Source organism: Lycorma delicatula, chromosome 6 (assembly GCF_047948215.1).
Source record: "Lycorma delicatula isolate Av1 chromosome 6, ASM4794821v1, whole genome shotgun sequence".
Taxonomy (NCBI): Eukaryota; Metazoa; Arthropoda; class Insecta; order Hemiptera; family Fulgoridae; genus Lycorma; species Lycorma delicatula.
Window position 1 is genome coordinate 141,731,317 of NC_134460.1, and position 22,081 is coordinate 141,753,397.

The 22,081-nt window shown below is 27.5% G+C and overlaps 1 protein-coding gene across 5 annotated transcripts in view; it reads left to right on the forward strand.

Annotated features, from left to right (window-relative positions):
- Positions 1 to 22,081, forward strand: part of Ac76E (adenylate cyclase type 2 Ac76E) — a 778,210-nt gene that overhangs the window by 356,911 nt on the left and 399,218 nt on the right. Inside the window, exon 3 of one of the 5 annotated variants that reach the window (XM_075368683.1) lies at positions 21,939 to 21,988. The exons of the other annotated variants lie outside the window; for them this stretch is intronic. The gene's annotated coding sequence lies outside the window, so the exon portion shown is untranslated. The remainder of the gene's footprint in view (positions 1 to 21,938; positions 21,989 to 22,081) is intronic. 5 annotated transcript variants of the gene reach the window in all.

The window sequence follows — 22,081 nt, forward strand, 5'->3', positions numbered from 1 at the left end:
ATTACTAAAGATGGACGAAGCAGGAGCGATATAAAATGCCGAATAGCACAAGCTAAACTAGCCTTCAGTAAGAAATATAATTTGTTTACATCAAAAATTAATTTAAATGTCAGGAAAAGATTTTTGAAAGTGTATGTTTGGAGTGTCGCTTTATATGGAAGTGAAACTTGGACGATCGGAGTATCTGAGAAGAAAAGATTAGAAGCTTTTGAAATGTGGTGCTATAGGAGAATGTTAAAAATCAGATGGGTGGATAAAGTGACAAATGAAGAGGTATTGCGGCAAATAGACGAAGAAAGAAGCATTTGGAAAAATATAGTTAAAAGAAGAGACAGACTTATAGGCCACATACTAAGGCATCCTGGAATAGTCGCTTTAATATTGGAAGGACAGGTAGAAGGGAAAAATTGTGTAGGCAGGCCACGTTTGGAGTATGTAAAACAAATTGTTGGGGATGTAGGATGTAGAGGGTATACTGAAATGAAACGACTAGCACTAGATAGGGAATCTTGGAGAGCTGCATCAAACCAGTCAAATGACTGAAGACAAAAAAAAAAATGTGATAAAATTGCATTTATTTGTTTATTATTGGTGCAAGGAATATGCTATGACCAAATTCTGCTCCGATGAACTCTGTATGGGAACGGGAAGTAATAAAAAATTGGAAATGTTATCTTCGGGAGGTTTTTTCGTTCATTCCTTAGTTATTAACATAATCAGGATCGGTTAAACTGGAGGGCACAGAAATATAGATGAAATGTGGTTTTTTTGAGCTGAAACATAATGTAGAACGGATTTATCCTATTCAATGAGTGTTTGCAGAGAAACCAATGAATGGTTCTTGTATGCTATGCCGGACCGGTTTGTGAAAACATTTCAGAGGCAATCACAGTCAGCATTCCGTCAAGTACAACCGCTATATCTGACAGATGAAGGGCGTACTATGGGATAAGAAATATCCATGAAATGTAATACAAACACTACAGGGTCAATTATCCCGAGGATTTTGTTGATCCTATTACGGGTAGGTATATTTAAAGTATTGATTCCCTTTGAGCTGCTTCAAAACACAGGAACAATCAAGAATGTAGAAAAAACAGGGCAATTTTTGAATTTACAAGGAGAACCCGACATAAATGTATGAATCTGAATCAAATGCTACAAGATATAGTGGCGTAGATAGGCCGTTAAAACAGATGAGTGGTATCTCTGATTACGGCATTAGTAATTGTTTTAAAATTTGCGGAACATTCCAAAAAAATCCAAACTTACTGCAGAATCACCAGAGAAATTTCCTTATAAAAAACCGATCGAAATTTGTGAAGTCAGTAAAAAATCAACGTTTTTGTACAAATAAAACATATATTTGAATCAAATAGAAGCTCTTTTACATTTTTGGCATTTATCTTACTTTGTGTTCTTGAAAATTAACATTATCATTTAAAAAATGATTGAATTTATTGGTTTGTGCGTTTGCTTACTGTTCAAACTTAGCAGTGTAATTTAAATTTAATTCTCTACTACATTCTGAGGTCATGGAAATTTATCAACGTAAGGGAGAGGTGAATCTCGGTAATAATTTTTTTAAATTTTAATTTGTTGGTTGGGAACTTAATGCTGAATTAGACAGAATCTGAAAATTGTAATATTTTTTACCAGGAACCCTATTCTATCTGGGTATCTTAATAATTGTATTAAACTTGATTATTCATAGATAAATATTAAAAACATTCAAATATTTGTCACTAAAAGTATCTGTTTTACGCCGTAGATTTTGAGTGTTCTGCTATAAATGCAGGAGGAAAAGGTTGAAGCTTAAAATTTAAATTTCATTTTTATACTTTTTTTATAATATAAGAAAACAAACTTTTAATTTCTAAAGATCACAGGAAGAGTCCTATGACAATTAATTAATTAATTTTGCAAGTTTAAGTTTGATCAAATTTTCACTCCAAGAAAATGAATTAACAGTTTATTTATTTTGTACTTAAGTTGAACGTTTTATATTATCTTTAAATTTTCTTCCCTTCAACTTTATTTATTTAAAGTGACTTATTTATTTTAATATAATTTTTCCGGTTCTGTTTTCTATATTTCTGTTAGTAAACAACAAATTTTAATAAGGTTTAAAAGAGATAAAATATCTATAGCTGTTTTCTTTGGTATTAATAAACGGAATTCGACAAATTAAATTTATCGAATTGAGCCAGAAATTCTTTGGTTATTTTAACCATATATAAAATAAAGAAACTTCTAAGTTTTTTCTTTACGTAATTGTGTTATATTTAAATTTAAGTTAAGTAGGATATATGTTTCCTTTCCAATTTACTAAAATATTGACGCAAAACACTTCTACAGAGCTGCCAGAATTGTAAAGAATGTTATTTATTCTAACTAGTAAAAATTAATTAATGTAGGTTGTTTATGTTATTTTTTTATTATTATTAATTGTTGTTAGCATTATCTTTTATTACTATTTTTATTTATGTAGCTATAAAGAAAAAATCTGATGTAGACAGCAAATACTTCCTTGTACGCCTATTAAATTACATATAAACATTTTTTAAAATGAAAAGTATATAAAATTTTATTACATTAATAACTTCTGATATTTTTTCATATGGTTTTTTTTATTATTATTATTATTGAATAATTATTTATTGTAAATTTTTTTTTACATTCAGAGGTTAATAATTCAATATACTTAAATTAAAAAAAAAGTTAAAAAAAGAAGATAAAGTTTGATTTGAACCGATGTGCCTTATAAGATACAGATATTTCATTAATTAAAATTTTATTTGGCTATAACTCTGGAACCAATAAAAATAAGTACCACTTATGATGTATCGTTGAAAATTTCTTAATGAGGGCTTATTACTGCAGTTAAGAAAAATTCCAAAATCCAAGTTTTTTTGATTTTGGTCTTTTTTGGACACTTTTGGTCTAGTCGATTGCAATCAAAAGGGAAGGTGCATAACTAGATGCTAAAACAGTGCGAAATCCAAAATTTCAACATTCTACGGCAAATCGACGGATATTTCCGTTGAAATCTGATAACCGAAATTTTTCACGATCACAATACTTCCTTTACTTCGTACAAGGATGTAAAAAAACATTGATTGTTTTGCCGGTTAATGTGGTTTTGTTAACTACTTAACAAAAAACGTACTTAAGAGAATGTGTTATTTCTTAATATCGAAAATTTACATAAGGATCTAACAAAATGTTAAAAAATTGTGCTGTTTTATTTAATTTTCTTTGTCTTTTGTATTGTTTTAATTAATATTCAATCGAAAGAATGAAGAACGTTCTCAATTAGCTAAATAAATTTATATTATCTTTACGTATATAAGAAAGCAACTACTTTACTGACCTCCATGATGTAGTCGTAGCTTCATTGCTTTTTCGCCGAGAAATTCGTAGTTCGAGTGCTGGTTAGTCTAAGCTTTTTTTCAAACGCTAAAAATATGTATAATTCATTCTTTTTTACGAAACACATCCAGTTGTTAAAATCTCATCCACCAAACCTTACATAATTCTGAAAAATGTATACAAAAAACAAAACATTATTTCAATCAATCCCTTTTATTAATTTTTTTAATTTACTTATTTTTGACGACTCTCCCTTTAAACTGAAAAAATTTCTTCACGGCTATTCCTTGATAAATTTATTTTAAATAAAGTTAGTACAATTTCTTTTTAACAAAACATTACATAGTCTTCGGGGACGATTGGAAGATAAGTTGTTACTCAATATTGGGTTGTTATAGTGTAATTATGTATGTATATATATATATATATATATATATATATATTTTTTTTTTTTTTTTAAAGTCGATGCTTTTGAAAATCATATTCCTCTGCACTATACAAATTATATTAATCCAGTCAACCTCTACATAATTAATAAATAAAATAAAATAGGATGACTCCTGCCATATTCCATAATTCATGTAAAAGCGCTTTCGCGAGTTACTCACATCATCAATTCCCCTATATAATTTTTTTAAAAATCATTCGTATCAAATTACACATTAAAATTGAAATTAAAAATCATGCTATACTATACTTAAGATTTAAATTTTAAAATTGTTAAAAGATCCTTTTCCAAATTAAAATCAAAACGGAAATAAAATTAAACATTTTTAAATTCAAATTTAAAAAAAAAATTTAATTAAAATAAAAAATTACATTTATATAAATATGAAGTCATTTACTGAAATTAAATTAAAACTAAAATAAAATAAATAATTTAAACAAAATAGAAATCCAAGTGGACTATCTAGCCAAAGTTATGTGAATGTCTTATGTTTTTTGAATTTTGAAAAAAATTTGAATTTAAAAACTAGTTTTACTTCCGTTTTGATTTTAATTTTGAAAAGGATCTTTTAACAATTTAAAATTTTAAATCTCAAGTACAGTATAGAATGATTTTTAGTTTTAATTTTAACGCGTAATTTGAGACAAATGATTTGAAAAAAAATTATATGGAGCAACTAATAATGCGAGTAACTCGCGAAAGGGCTCTTGCATGAATTATGGAATAGGTAGGTGTCATCTTATTTTGTTTTATTTATTAATTCTCTACTTAGTTTGATCGGATTAATATATATATATATACACATACAGAGTGTATCACGAAGTTCTCCCTGGACATTAATAACCTTCGTTACTTGTGAAAATAATGGATAAAGTTCATATAAATGTATGTCCTAAAATCCTTCGTTTGCGAATTACGGTAGATAAAACAATTACGCTAGGATTTCAGCTATCCCGATGAAATGAGATTGTACTGTAATTTTTAGAACGTTAATTAAGAGCCAAAATTAGTGATTTCTTATGTTTTTTGACCTGAAAAATTGAATACAATAAGTCTTAAAACCGTATCTGCCGTAGGTTTTGAGAAATCTGAGATAAAACAAATAAAATGGGGTAAAAATCCCAGTTTTTATGTTTGACGTATAATAACCTTGTTAAATAGATAATAAACACAAAAAAACTTTCAAATAAAACTTGTAGAGGATTTTATTCTGAACAATGGTGTAAGATAGGTTGAATAATACATAAAAAAGTTAGAAAAATTTCAATTATATTTAGAAACAGTATATTAGACAATGTGCACTACACATACCAGTTTATAATAAATGTTCAAAAACAAACCACCATTTTCAGTAAATATCTCGGCACGCTTCTATTCTGCTTGCGTTACTCTTTCTAGTTATTCAGGGTTTTCCTTAACTTGCTCAGCCGCATCCATAATGCGGACAATTAATTCCTAACGAGAATGTATTTTTGTTTTGTATACAATATTTTTCATCCATTCCCAGATCTAACATCTGAAGATGTTAGATCAGACGATCCTGGTGGCCAGGAACGTGGGCCTGCACAACCGAACTATTTCTCAGGGAAATGATAATTTATGTGATTGGAAACAGCTTAAAGAGTTGTGGATAGGTGCGCCACTGTGCTGGAAGTTAATAATAAATATTATTTAATTGTAATGTTAAAAAATGTATATATATATATTGACTCAATGAAGAAAAGCTTATCTCTTCAAAGACGAAATTCTTCCTTAATTTTTTTCTTTAAATTTGCCGCTGTATTGAGGATTAATTATTGATTACGGTTACCGTTATTGATAACGGTTACATATCCATCTGTAGAAAAACGATAAAGTTTCTTATAATCTGACAGTATATCTCATCCTTATTACCTTTTAGCTTAAAAATATTGTTTAGAAGTTATAGCCATGAAAACTTAAAATAAATTATCTGCTATAATGAAATTTATTCAATGGAATTTATCTATTGTACAGACGACTTACTATACATTTTATATGTTTGCGTGAAAGCAAGCACGCGCGTGTTTATAAGTGCAATATATTCATGGTTTTTTGTTTATTTAATTTTATTTATAATATATTGAATAATTTTAATTAGCCTTGTTTTGCTGGATTATTCGTTTAGTTGGATTAGAGAATAATTTATTGGAGCGTATTTAATATAATACTTTATTGTGCAATGTTGTAATAATAATAAAATAATGAATTTGTATGATTCTTATCTAATGATTTTCATACACAATTCCATTTTAGTATGCAATAATTCAGTATTAGGATATGTTTAATTCAGTTGTTGGGGAGAGTCCAGGTCTTCTTGTCGTTTTAATAGTTCAGTCTGCCAGTTCGTTGGGCTAATTCCAATAACCCCCTTCCACTACGCGCTCATCATCAGGTTCTTTCTTTTCTTTCGTTTTCTATCTTTTCTTTAATCCTGATCTATTCTATTCTCGCTAACATTCATGTTATTAATACAGGCACTTCTATCCACATTCTTATATACTAACTACCGTCTGTCAATAGTTCATCCTTAAACGTTTATCTTAAATCAGTTAAAACTTGCTTTATATCGCTCACATTTCTCAATAAATTAAATTTTTGTGCTTCGTAAAACAATATATTTCGTAAAAATTTCTTCTATGATAGATTTAACTTTTTCTTTCCAACAAATTATATAATACACTTTTTTCTTATAAATGTATAAAGTACAATAGAATAGGTAACCTTCGGCAGGTTTATTTAAATTAATAAGAAATAATCTTTTTATTTTTCTCATTTTCATTTTTTATTTTAAAAATCTCATAAGAGCTCTTAATATTTTATAATACTATGAGTGTCAACATCTAGAAGTCTCAGGTATTTTCACTATCTGATGATCATGTAATTTGATATTAACTCGAGAAATAATGGTGGTCCGTATGCAGTTTTATGGGAAAGTGTATATGAAAATCACGCGGCACATTATGTTGTATATTAAACTCAAATCGATAACTATCTGCCGGGAAAGGGACAGATAGTTATCGATATCTATATACTCATATATAGATATCATGCTGGAAATGATATCTATCATATATAGATATCATATTCATGCTGGAAATTGTAGGTTTAAGGCCCGGCCAAAGCCAATTAGTTCACTAACGGTTCCTCAGTGCTTTTCCCGGTAACCGTATTGCTATTGTATTCTAATTAACATTATTCATTCTGCTGTAGCGATCTATGAATACAAATTTATTGTACAAACAATAAACACAAATACCTATCGATCTCGATTTAAGGAAAGTGTATTAATATCTATAGATTTCTGAAATATCATACGAATCGAAAAATTACGTAATTGCTGGGATTAAATTATGCATAATGTAAACTGGAACGTTGAAGTAATTGTACTGTTAACCAAATACCTGTTAGTTTTCCCCCACATTCATCAAGGATTATTGAGCTCACACTTTACCACTAAATAAGGAAAGGCCTTGTGTATTCTTTGATAAAAAAATCTGATGTGGACCCCAAATGACTTCCTTGTACGCCTAAATTATGTTAAATCAGTATAAGACACCTAAGATCCATATTGCTGTAGCTAACAAGGGGAAGGCACGGGCTTCGGGACACCGATTTGAACCATATTGCGTGTGTGAATAGTACACTGTTTACGTGTCTTCATTGCAAATATACTAACTCGCAGTATTCAATTATACTCAAGAAAAATATCTCTAAAAATTTCAGTAGCATTTTATTATATTACTTTATGCATTAATTTTATTTCACGTCGCTAAAGTAGATATGTGGTGTAAGTGAGTACGTGTTGGATCCGTAACCATGCACACATCGATTCGAATCCAGTCCATATACTCGTACATATATTTTATTCTAATTTTTTTTTTAAATTTAAATATGATTATATTTATTCATAATTATTAAATTCTAATTGCAAAAATATTTGTATTAAAATGAAAAGTACATAAAATTTTATTTCATTAATAACTTCTGATATTATTAATTTTTTTTTATTGTTATTTATTGAATTATTATTTATTGTACATATTTTGTACAATTAAAGATTAATAATTATTAATAAATCAATATATTTAAATTAAACAAAAAAAAATTAATAAAAAGGAGATGAAGTCGAATTCGAACCGATGTGTCTTCCCCATGTAAGATCCAAATATTTCATTAATTAAAATTTTATTTGGCTATATGTCTGGATCCGATGAATATAAGTACCACTTAACGATGATATATCGTTGGAAAGATCTCAACAAGGGCTTATTACTGCAGTTAAGGTAAAGTCCAAAATCCAAATGTTTTCAAATTGAAACTCCGCTTTATTTAGAGGTTTGACTGAACATATTTTTGGCTCTGTCGGTTGCAATCAAAAGGGGAGTTGCACAACTAGATGTTACAACAGTCCTAAATACAAACTTTCAACATTCTACGGCTAATGGTTTTTTAGTTATGCGAGATACATTTGTACGTACGTACATACGTTACGCCGAAACTAGTCCAAATTGATTAAGAGATGGTCAAAATGGATATTTCCGTTGAAATCTGAAAAAAGAAATTTTTCGCGATTAATAAAAATACCATATATATTTAAATAATAATAAATTAATAAACGAACAAATAAAATTTGATAACAAGATTTTATACAGACAGATATTAAATAGTAACTATAGATTAGGTTGGCCAAACTGATCCCTTCCATTTTAACATAACAGTTGGGACCACTAAATTTGCAGGAGATTTATTTTGACATAATTTTAAAATATACGTCGACCAGCTGTTATCATTACACAAATATCACAACTTTCATACAATTAACATGTGAAGTTTTAATTATTATTACAAATATGATGAAATGGAAATTAATTCCGAAAGCGCATGAACGCCCCAAATTCATTTGTTGGTAAGCAATTTTTTTTGTATAACTATAATTGTATACTTGTACCGACGGGCCATGCTTAAAAATGTTTTCTTAACTGCAATAATAAGCTCTCATTGAGAGATTTTCAACGATATATCATAAGTGGTAATTATTTTCATTGGTTCCAGAGTTATAGCCAAATAAAATTTTAATTAATGGAATATTTGAATCTTAAAGGGGAAGGGACACCGGTTTGAATCCGACTTCATTTCCTTTTTTTTTCTAATTAAAATGTACTGAATTATTATTAATAATAAATTTAAATATTTATCAAAAATTATTAAAAACATTTTTACAATAAATATTAATTCCATAATAACAATAGAAAAAAAAGTGTATATGTAATTTAATAGGCGTACAAGAAAGTCATGTGGTGTGTACAACAATTTTTTTCGAATAATACTTAGATTTATACTGAAAATAATTTTCTATAAATATTAATATATTTTATTTGCAGTTTACTTTAAATAGAAAAGTTTTAATTGGAAAATTGTTATTAAATATTTTCATACTCAAAAGAAATTACTATATTTTTATAAAATATTCAAAGGTGTTTCTTCTGCTGAAGTTTAATAATTGCCTAGAATACCTAATAAAAACTCAAATTAGTAAGTAACTTTTTATTTTAATATATAAAAAAAAAATTATTTCGTATTATAATTATTATTAAATTCTTTCTTAAAAGAAAAACGATAACTATGTATTAATCATAAATAACGTACGATTATTTTAGGAATTATATATTTTTTTAAAAACATTGAAGAAAAAACCAATAGTATGTAAATTTACTTAAAACATTCATTTATTACAATATCACAGTCAATATTGGACAATAGTGAATAACATTAGAAAAGTCATCTGAAATGAAAAATTTACAAGAGAGCAGCAGATGTTTTGGTTTATCCTAATTGAATATATTTCCAATGCTGAATCCATACTTCGATTTATTTTCATAAATATAGCTAAACAAGAATATTAGCTGTGTTTTATTTTTTTTTTATACACAGGGATGGAGTGTGAGTTTTATTTTAAAATATGATGATAGATTCCGCTTCTGTTTTACGTAGGCTACAATCGAATTACTAAACTGCTTCCTAATTTTACTTTTTATTGTTCTTGTTTAACAAATCAACGAATGTATTTTATCTTTACTTTACTCATTTTTATATATTTTTTTCTTTATGAATATATTTTTAATTTCTCACAGAGGGTTATAATTATTATTCAGAATTACTTGTTTCGTTTTACAATGAAACTCATAAACCTTAGATTAAAATATCCGATTTTATAACCTAATTGTATTTTCCGATTTTATTATACTAATTACTGGAAAAAGTGCAAAAATTAAATTTACATTAATTTTAAAGATGTTACAATACCGTTAGGTGCTTCTCAAAGACTAAAGGTCACATTTCAATGAAAATTTGTATAATGTATCTTAGAATTTCAGTTATTACTTCGTTGTACGAAGTAAAGGAAGTATTGTGAACGCGAAAAATTTCGGTTTTCAGATTTCAACGGAAATATCCATTTTTTCCATCCTGAATCCATTTTGACTAGTTTATGCGTGACGTCTGTACGTATATACGTATGCACGTAGGTACGTATGTATCTCGCATAATTCGAAAAAGATTAGCCGTAGGATGTTGAAATTTTGGATTTAAGACTGTTGTAACATCTAGTTCTGCACCTCCCATTTTGATTGCAATTGACTGGATCAAAAGTGTCCAAAACAAAACTGAAATCCAAAAAATTTGGATTTTGGACTTTTTTAACTGCAGTAATACTTACTTTCATTCGTTCCAGAGTTATAGCCAAATAAAATTTTAATTAATAAAATATTTGGATCTAACAAGGCACATTGTTTCGAATCAGACATCTCCTTAATTTAACTTTTTTTTAAATTTAAATATATTGATTTATTAATAACTATTTACCTCTGATTGTAAGTAAAAAATTACGATAAATAATGATTCAATAAAAAATATAACAATAATAACAATACAAAAAAAAAAATATATATATGAAAAAATATCAGTATTATTGAAATAAAGTTTTATGTACCTTTCATTTTAAAAAAAAATTGTATATATAATTTAATGGACAATAGTGAATAACATTAGAAAAGTCATCTGAAATGAAAAATTTACAAGAGAGCTGATGTTTTGGTTTATCGTAATTGAATATATTTCCAATGCAGATTCCACACTTCGATTTATTTTCATAAATATAGCGTACAAGGAAGTCATGTGGTGTCCACATTAGATTTTTTCATAAAAGCGATATTTCATAACGATAATTATCCTTTTACTGCAAGAATTTGATTAAAGTAAGTTTTTTGTAAGCTTATATTTCTGTAGACCCTTTTCTTAGATGAAATTATTTTGCTCAGTCACAATTAATATTGTAATAATTATCCGGTAAGTGGCAATAATATATACTCCACTTACGGAATATGCTTGTTGTACAAATTCTATTGGGCTACTTTACAGATTTTTTGGCTGAATTATTAAAGTTGTCGTAAAGAAAATTATATAATTTCAATTCTATTATGAGTAGATTAATTTTCTATTTAGTTATGTCGAGGTTTTTTAAATGTAAATATTACTATGATAATAAACTTGTGTGTGCAAAGTATATATATAAATAGATAAAAATTTCCACTTTTTCGTTATTTAATTTCTGAAATGTTTTCATTCTTATCTATTTTTTTTTTTACCTGTAATTTGCTATACTTCCCAGTTAAGAAGGAACTAAGGTCATAACAGTGAGACATCAAAAAATTATATTCCCCTCCAAAAAAAAAAAAAAAAATACATTTATTATTGATATAAAAATACGAGTAGTTTCGATTTCTTTTACCTTAACAAGGACATTTAATTAAAAAAAAAATGGAACTATAAAAAATTGTTATGTAGACAAAAAATAGTGTGTTTGAAAATGAAATCTATTATTTTAAGCAATCAGTCATGTCATCAAAGCGGATTTTTTTTCTTTTATAATATATGAATTTCTAATTTTGGGAAAATGATTGTAAAATCCAGAATTATTTGTATTGACTTATTCGGGAAATTTTTATTAGGTAGAAGCATATAATTGGTATTTTATAAACTGATAATAGCTATCAACAAAAAGTGATGTAATGCAACTTTGAATTGAGGGTAAAAAAAAAGTTGTTACTCTGATACTGCAGTTTTTGAAGAAAATATTGTTTTATGAAAAAATCTTTTGTATACGTGATCTAAAGTAAGAATCTTCATAGTCCTAACATTTATATACGATCACTTTAACTTTGGCTTAATTTTCCTCTCAATAATTAATTTTCCTTTAAATTTTATTATTATTTGCTTTATTCCCATAACATTAATTGTTATTAAGGCTAAGTAAAAAAGTCTGGCGTCTTCTTTTATGATCAGATTGAGGAATTAAATTGACAAAGGAAATTATATTAAATATTAAGTAACTTCTTTCCTTAACGAATTTTGTCTCTTTTCTTATTGAACATTCTTGACGTACTTTTAAGATATTATATGTAATTCAATTGCTGTATGGAAATCAGTCATGGAAGGCAGAATATTTTACTCAACTGAGTGGATGAGAGGTACGATAATCCGGGTGCTTCCTGGTAAATCTACTTAATCAAGACTCACAACCCATCAGTATTTGCACCCATTATTTCGACAATAAATGGATATTGTAGCTGTGTTCTATTCAAGAATCACTTGGCTAACACGTATCGATAATTAGATCAGAACAAAAAATAGTTTCCAGGTGGGAGAGTTGGGAAATTGACATACTACGTTGATTAACTAATAATATTCAGTTGGTACGGATTTTATTCCATCTGTCGACTTTTAAATTTACGTGAAAAGACAGTCGTTATCTCATCAATCGTTTACCAGATATGTTGTTGGAGGATTTTTTTAAAAACTTTTACCTACAACAAAAATCGAAGCTGTAATGATGATGATGATGATGATGATGATGATTACTGTCCTACCATTCCAAAAACCTCAGCACAAATTCAGCGTCCTACCCAATCGATTCCCTGCCATACTCTGAATAACTTCTATTTTCATGTATTGTATCAGTTGAAACTATCTTTTTTTCTTTCCAACATACATTTCACTGTCTTCTTTAGTATAGATTTTATTCTGCCAGTCTGCAGTTTATTTTACGTTTTTTATAAGTTTTACTATTTCTATTTTCCTACTCTCCACATTTTCACTTTTCATTTTATCTGTCCATTTTATTCTCTTTATTCTTTTCTATACATTTTTAGTGCAGAAATGAGAGAAAGAGAATAAAGAATTTTTTTTCTTTAGACTAAATTTCTCTTCCATATATTGCCATACTCAGACAAAAATTTAGTCTTTTTATTCAGATACGGACATAGGAATCCATGTTTCAAATCAAAACCCTATTTTGCCGCTCCAATTCTTATTTTAATTTCCTGTTTGAAGCTATTATTAGTCAAAGTTAGGATTTATAAATCTTATGAAGTTATTAATTTCTGAAGTTAGGATTGTGATATCCACGAATATTATTCCCATTCCATCCAATCTTATCAAATTTTCTAAAAATATATTGCAATTTAATAAAAAAAAATATTACGTAGCCCATAAAATATACTTTTTAGATTTAATTTACTAGGCATTTGGCACCGTTGGCATTAATACAATTGTATAAATTAAATTTCCACTTATCAACAATTTAAAAAGTGTAAATCCTAGTACTTTCGGAGCTGTTACTTCATTTTCAGGGATTTTCTAGATGTTGTTGTTTATAATTCAAATGAATAATCATGTATGCAACATAATAGTCGCAAACATGTTATAATACTTATGTCATAATAGATGATCATAATAGTCGCAAATATCTTACAAACATGACGTTACTGTCTTATTGACGAACGAATTAATTTTATTCTTGACTACCGACTATTATGAACATAACAGTTTAGTTTAAAAACGATTATTTATTTGAATTTAAATGAACATATTTTAGAAAATCCCTGATGATGGAGTAACAGCTCCGAAAGTACTAGGATTTACACTTTTTAAATTATTGGGAAGTGGAAATTTAATTTATACAATGTTCTTTTTTCATAATCGTAGCTAAGAATAAACATTCACTTTCTATTTGGATGTCATCGATGTGATTCATTACGATTTTTTTTAATAACATCAATTAACAAATATTTTTAAGAAAATTTTAAGAGAAAATATTTAATGTTTATAAAAAAAATTAAATTAAATTTATGTTATTCATTTATTTTATATTTAAGTATACATTTCCCGTGTGTTTTTATAAAACAGCAATGTTATTTTGGCAGAAGAAACTTGAACTTCTCTCCAATTCTGGTAAAGAAAGACATACCCTTCATTTATTTCACAACACGATGAAAACGGAGTAAAGGGATAGAATATTGAGAAAAAATATTTATAAAACTAATAAAATTCTTTTAAATAAAATTTATTCATTTTGTAACTAATAATATGTTTAAATAGAAGAAACATTTATCTTAATATAAAAAAAAAAATTATAATGTTGCTTTTATTCTTCTCATATTGAAGCAATAATTATTAATTTTTTAAATTTTAAAGCATGAAAAATGAGGGTATATCAAAATTCTAAAATATTTTTAATGTGAACCTTTTATTGCATTTTAAACGGTTAAAATTTGTAAAGTTTTATTAAATTCTAATTAAGAAGCATAATATAAGAAAAAACCAAAACCTAAGAAATAGGAAATCTTAATGCTTTCGATTTAAAACATAAAAGTTTACATTTCTATTAATCTAGAGGAACGTTTTACTTAGTTACAGCCAATAATAATTTTTATATAAGTGTGGCAATTTATGTGATGTTCATTTACTCAGGGAAATGCATAGGCCACTAAGTAAGACTACAATTTATCGTGGTTTATCATGGAAACGTCCAGCCAACCATGAAAGCAATATAACATGTCTCCCTTCCCTTCACCCTGTTTGTAATTTCCTTTCATCATACATGAGATAATCTCAATTTATCGCTGTCGTTAATTATAATATTAATACCTATTAATCGAGATAAAATCATCGTTTAATTATTGATGATAATATATTTTCATCAAGATAAAACATGATTGATTTATATTATTTATAGTATCTTTTTATATATGTGTATTGATTATTTCTTTTTCAGCCCTCATTCTTTCTACTACCTCCTTTCTTTCTTTCTTTTGCTTCTGTTGACTTGTAATAAGGTTAGTTATAGTGCAAATCATTCAAGAAAAAAATTAAAGTTATGCTTGTCTGTTGAAAAAATTTAGAGTTTACAAACTGATAAAATCCCATTTATGACATATTTTATCCAGTATTGTTTGATCCCAACAGAGAATCAACAAAAATGAGATGCCCTTAACAGTTTATATTTCTTAATTGTTTATCTAAGGAATACTAAATAATGTAATTTTTTTAATTGTTCTAATTTTCGGGAATATTGCTACTTAATTACGCGTAAAAACGTTTATAAATGTTTACTTCAGTCAATTTCCGAAAAAGACTAACTTTTTGGTCCTTTGTTCTGTTTAGCCTCCGGAACTACCGTAAGGTATTACTTCAGAGGATGAATGAAGATGATATGTATGAATGTAAATGAAGCGTAGTCTTGTACAGTCTCAGGTCGACCGTTCCTGAAATGTGTGGTTAATTGTGAAACCCAACCACCAAACAACATCGGTACCCATGATCTAGAATTCAAATCCATGTAAAAGTAAAACTACCTGTACTAGGATTTGAACCTTAGAACTCTCAACTTCGAAATCAGCTGACTTGCGATGACGAGTTCATCATTAGACCAACCCAATGGGATGGTCCTAGAAATGTAAATGTAAATGATTTTTTTTGGTCCTAGAAATGTAAAAATTAGTTAGACCTGTTTCTAGATTTTTTTTTTTTGAAAATGGCAGTTTTTTTTTGTATTTTGTTTTTAATAAAATTCATAATGTTTTCTTTTATATTTATTTTTTGTGATTTTATGCATACCATTTTACGTAGAACCATATTCTGTAAAGTCTTTTTAACACTTTTATATGTTTATTACCCGAGATTTCTCAAAAACCACTAAACCTACAGTTTGGGACCTAATTTTTTTTTTTAGGTGAGATTGCATATAAAACTATTGAAATTATTTTTTAATTTGAGCCCTTAGAATTATAGTCTAGCTTAATTTTCCAAAAATTAAGTCTAGCTTCATTTTATCGCAGAAATCAGGGAAAAACCCACCAGTCGATGCTGACACATCCACTAACAAATAAGCGTTTCCGAATATAGGTTCTGAAATACCTGAACATATATGTTTATATGAATATTCTTTTTTTTTACATGTTGAACATATCCAGAATGTTTATTACGTTGAATTAAAATGTACAGAATGATTCACGAAATGTTACCTACGCTTACTGTGCCTATTCTACCAAAAATAATGAAAAAAAATTCAAATAAACGCCGGTCCGGAAACGCTCCGTAAGCAAGTTACCAATAATGAAAGATTTCGCCCTGATTCCTAGGCAAAGAATGAAATAAAACCATACTGAAATTTTAGAAACCCAAAGTACCTGGTAATGTATTGGTTTCTTATGGTTTTTGATCAGAAAAATTGAATAAAATAAATTTCAGAACCATATCTCTATTAGTTTTCATAATATCCAACGTAAAAAAGAAAAATTAAATGTTAAAAAACACGTTTTTTAAATATAAGTTGTATACTTAAAGAAAAATAAGGAAAATTAAAAATATGTAATATTTGTATCATCTGGTATTCTATTATTATAGTATAGGTGTGTGTGTGTGTATGTGAAAGAACAGAAATACGGATTATTGACAAATTAAAAAGAGGAGCTGTTTTTACTCCAAATTTTGGAACATTGTCCGTTTGTTTATATATATTTACGATGCACTGATGATGCACAAACGCGTTTTTGATTTTCCATATGAACAGAGTTATTCGCAAAGTCGATGTAGAAATCAGCTATTTTAATTGTGTTATTCATTTTTAAGGAACTTTTAAATTCTTCATCAATCATCATATAAAAAAAAAATCTCTTTCAGCACGCCGGAAGGCGGAAGTAGATTTCACCGGTGCTAAGTAGGAGATAAAAATGATTTCCACCTTAAAGTTAAGAAAAACTTTAAATTTACTCAGTACGTTAATGTTTGCATGTAAAAAAGGTTTCACATGCAACCATTATCAAGCATACGACAAGCTCCATCTTATAATTTCAGCAACATTTTGGTCATCCCTTGCCGTAAGGGTTGGTCATATAAAAAATTGTATAAAAGTTATAGATAATGGTGAGAGAATTAATGACCACTTTAAATCGATTCTATACTGTGCCTATTAAGGGAGGTATGATTTTTTGTCTTTGAAACCCCTTTTTCCCACCCCTTGGGCCAATGGTATGTGGTAGCAGAAAACATTTTTTAGATAAGTTTTAGGGCCTTATCTAAAGAATAGTAGAAACTTTAAAGGAACTTTAAAAGCCCCCCCATTTTCACCCCTATGTTCCGATTTTGGCGGTAACAAACTCGACCGAGATTTTGGGTTGATTTTCTTTTTAAGAAACCATTTGAAGTGATGGGAATTTATTCTTTAAGTAACGTTAACCGGAAAAAAATATAATCTTTCGCATAAATTTCATTTGAAGACTGTTATCTATATTTATTTATTTATTATGATAATTTGTCAAGGATTCAGAATTTTCATTAATGAGAAAATAGTGCAAGAAAATAAAAAATAATTCGTTTTTTATCATAAGTATCTAAGGGATAATGAATCAAGTTTTTTGCAAAATATAGGAACCAGTGGTTGTATTCTTTGTAAAATTATAAATATTATGTATGAGATGGTTTACTTTTCAAATGGTAAAATCTTAAAAACTTCTTGCACAGTTCTGGGCAAGTAAAACGACTTTTCGTTAATTTAATTTGGTTTTAATATTTTAATTTTTTTTTTAAATTGGTTTATATTACTAACAATAGATTCGACAGATAAAGAAACGTCAACTTCCAAGTTCTTCCTCTTTTTCTGTTTAGCCTCCGGAACCACCGTAAGATGGTTCCGGACCACGAATTGTCGGAACCACCTTACTGCCGTAAGGTGGTTCCGGAAGACCGAATGGTCTTCCTCTTCAGAGGAAGAATGAGGATGATATGTATGAATGTAAATGAAGTTTTGTATAATCTCAGCTCGACCATTCCTGAGATGTGTGGTTAATTGTGTGGAAACCCAACTACCAAAGAATACCGGTAGGTATCCACGATCTAGTATTCAAATCCGTATAAAAGTAAAACCTTTACTAGGATTTGAATCTTAGAACTCTAGACTTCAAAATCAGTTGATATGCGATGACGAGTTAACCAATAAATTTTTATTTACCAAAGAAGCTTGGACCTTATACATGGGAATATGGAAATGAAAACTTCTAGGTTCTGAAAAAATGCCGAATCTGGGACCTCTGGATGAAATGCAGAAACATTACCACTCGGTCACGGAGTCTGGCAGCTTTGATTTAAATTTTAAAATTCTTACAAAATGACAAATAAAAATATATGCAAACAGATTGTGACAAATTAAATTTTTTTTTATTATCGATGTTTCTCTCGTCCTAATTTCTAAACAGCTTCTTTAGAAAACTTTTATTTTAATTCCTTAAAATAATCTTTTTATTATTTGTTATTAACGTATGTTCTTGTAGACAGTATGGTGCCGAAATTAATGTTTTATGATTTATTATTGAACTTGAAATTTCATATTAGACTTTAAGTTACCTGCAACTATTTACTGCGTATTATTTATTTTGGCGGTTCCTTAAGGACTCCCTTATCACGTACTTTTGTCAGGAAACTTACTTATGCCTTCGCAGGAGAGCCGATTGTAATTACAATTGTTATTGAACAGAAAAAAAAATCTTTTCCAAATTTATTGTTTTTCCGAACAACGATTAACATTTATGATTGATTTTAATGTATGATTATTGTAAGAGTGGATTTAGAATTTTATACAATCGAATTCTATTTTTTCCGATGGTTAAATCTCAGTAAAAAATGTAAAAAAAATTGAAGTGATTCATTTGTATTCTGTCACTGGATATTTATTTTTTATTAAGTTATAAAATTTCATTTTATTAACCAAAATCTTCTTTAAGCTATAAAATTTAATGAATGACCAATTTTTAACCTCATTTGGACCCCGTTTGAAATGCAGAAAAATATATGCCACCCTATTAAATAATTAATTGCAAATTTTTTTTATTATCTTCGCAAAAGGTTTTTACCACAATTTAATTTTGACCCAATCTCGCTAAGCTTCTCAGTTGAATGTTATTCTAGTCTGGAATACTTTTAAAAAATCAATTTTTATAAGGTGAATAAAAATAATATATACGATACATGGTTTTTAGTGTTTATTTTTTAATAAGAAAAAAATTCTTAAAGTACTTGCCGTGTTAACTTCTGTCAACAGCAGAAGATAGCGTATCTGTCACTTAATAACAGGACTGCTATTTTGAACAGTTAATAATTTTTCTTCTAAGAGTAATTAATTGTTCATTATCCGCGAAATATATAAACGTTTTTTAATTTTATTTGCTAATGCCAATTTATTATTATAATTATTTAAAAAATAATTAATAATTCTTAGTTTTATTAATAAATAATTTATATTTATTTTTTTACAACTTATTTTTAGAATATTTTGCCCATTTCACTTTTTCGTAAAGTGAGTTAGTTCAAAAAGGATATTTTCTTCAGTTATTATTTTTTTTCAATAAAAATTTCATAAAAATGATATTTCATAGTTTTATGTAAAAGTGGTTGCGAGATAAAAGAAAAAAAAATCGATGTAGTACCTTTATGAAGGAAATAATTAAGCTCTAAAATACTTAATAAATATATATTGTGCCTAATAAATATATATTGTGTCTGTTCATTAATTTAAGGATTTTTTATTTTTTAGAAAATTAAATATTAAAATGTTAAAATTACAAGCAATGTGTAGTTTTTAATTTTTATTTCTTTTCTGCTCAGTTGATTTAATTAACTCCTTTTTTATTTTTATTTTTAAATAAAATAAGAAAATTTTATTAATTCATTATAAAATTCATGACAGGTCACTCGCTAAAGTATCTTTAAAAGCTTTTATTTTTTGATAACTCTCGGATAAAACTTTCTATAAAGCTCAATTGAAAGTTTTTTAACTAACCTCTAAACAACTTGAATGTTAGAAACAAACTTTCTTAATATTTTCCTGGCACTGCTCTTTACCTTACAATTCAAAATTTTTCTGAAATAATCAATAATGAAAAAAAAGACGATTTATAATAAGAATAGTTTTTTAAAGAGGTTCAGTCTAGAGTTCTAATTGCTTCTTATCGCTTCGCTCCCTCTAATTTGTTTACAGTGAACTTTTATACTTAAGGATGCTGTTCTTTCCTTATCAAAAGAATTATGAAGGGCAATTTAATTTTTGAACCACAACGTTATTTTAATTTTATTGATTTCAATTTTTAAAGGAATAGTGTGCCGTAATATTTCTCTCATGCTATCGGATGAGTGGGCGTACAGCGTTTTAAAGGTATTGATGGTAGAGCAGTTCTAAGAAAATTAATTGATATTAGTTTATTTTTAATTAAAATAATCTTTTATTCAGACCTTGGTTTATTAAAACAAATTTCCTTAGTAAATAAAATTTTTAGAATAACTGATTTAATTTAAATTTCCCTTTAATATAGCTGGAAGAGCTATATTAAAGAGAAAAGTATGGTGATCACATCAAAAATGGGTTATCAGGTTTGTCAAAAATCTTTACGTTATACTTACCAACTAGTTCATCTAGACTAACAAACACATATACGTATGTGTATTGCACTGCGTTTGGCCATCTCAGGATTGATAAAACGATTTTCTTTAAATTTGGCTCAAATATTTCTGTGTATATGGGGCATTCATTGATAATTTTTCAAAATTTATTAAGAAATGGGTTATTGCGAAACAACCAATTTAGATTTTCTTCAGAGGTATTTTTTTTTTTTAAAAAAACTTTATTAGACCAAATCTGTTACCTAAAATGCATACATAAATAATAAAAATAGTTTTTCAAAAAATCGTCCCTCATTCCTTAAAATTGAAATATATGATTTTTGTTATTTTGTTTTATCTTATATTTTTGAAAATATTTTTCAAAAATTTTGGAAATTTAAAGCTATCAAAAAATATCTACAAGTTTAAAAAAAAAAATATATGTATAAACCTTCGACGTAAAATGCAGAAAAGTAAAGCATCTACCTTTTACCAATCAAAGAGATATTCCCGCCTGTAAACAAAATTTTATTGGAATGTTCGTATAATTGAAAACTTTTACAAAGGAGTTTTTTAAACTACAGTTTTTGAACCTATTTTTTTCAATTTGATTAGCTCAGATTTCATAAAAATCCATCAAATTTACTCCTTCAATTGATTCTTAAGAATTACATCTGGTTTAATGTTAGTGAAGGCACACAAATCAGGAAGAAATGTTTCACCAGCCAAAGCTAACTAATGAATATAACGTAGCGTACCCGAACATATGTTTTTATTGAAATTTCTTCTTTATTTTGACCAATAAAACTTTCTCTGAAAGTTTATTACATTCTTCATGAATCACTCTATAGAGTAATTATTTTTATTAAATTTGTCATAGATGTATTATAATAAAAAATGTATCTTTACTACTGTTAATCGAAAACCTTGATAAAAAACATTGCAATATTTATAAAAATCCATCAATTTAATCCTTAAATTCGAAAGTATTGGAATACTTTACTCATTCTAGAATCTGTAGAGATGGTTTTTTTATTCCGTCTTATAATACCGATCGATGGAAAGCACAAAGGACTTGAACGTGTATTGACACAAGCTTGGGTAGTTTAAGATGATTGTATATTGTAAACAGCTTAGAACACTTTATTATACCGGAATTGAATCTAAATAACTTTATCTTTTAGAAAGTATAAAAATCCAAATCTGGAACTTTATTACCAATAAACCGATTACTTAATTTCAGAATGAATTATATAAATAATTTGTTTCATTATTTTTTATTTTCTCATGGTATAGTTTAAGTTTTTTTAGACTACTCTCAATTATGTTACAGGAGTGAAAATTGAGAAAATGACTTGATTTCTTTGCTTCTTAGCGCGTCTGGTCAGTTTAATTCCTATTTATTAATAACAACATTCCCGGTTGCCTAAGTTTTTAATACCGGTAATACTTATCCTAGCCTATTCGGTTAAATTT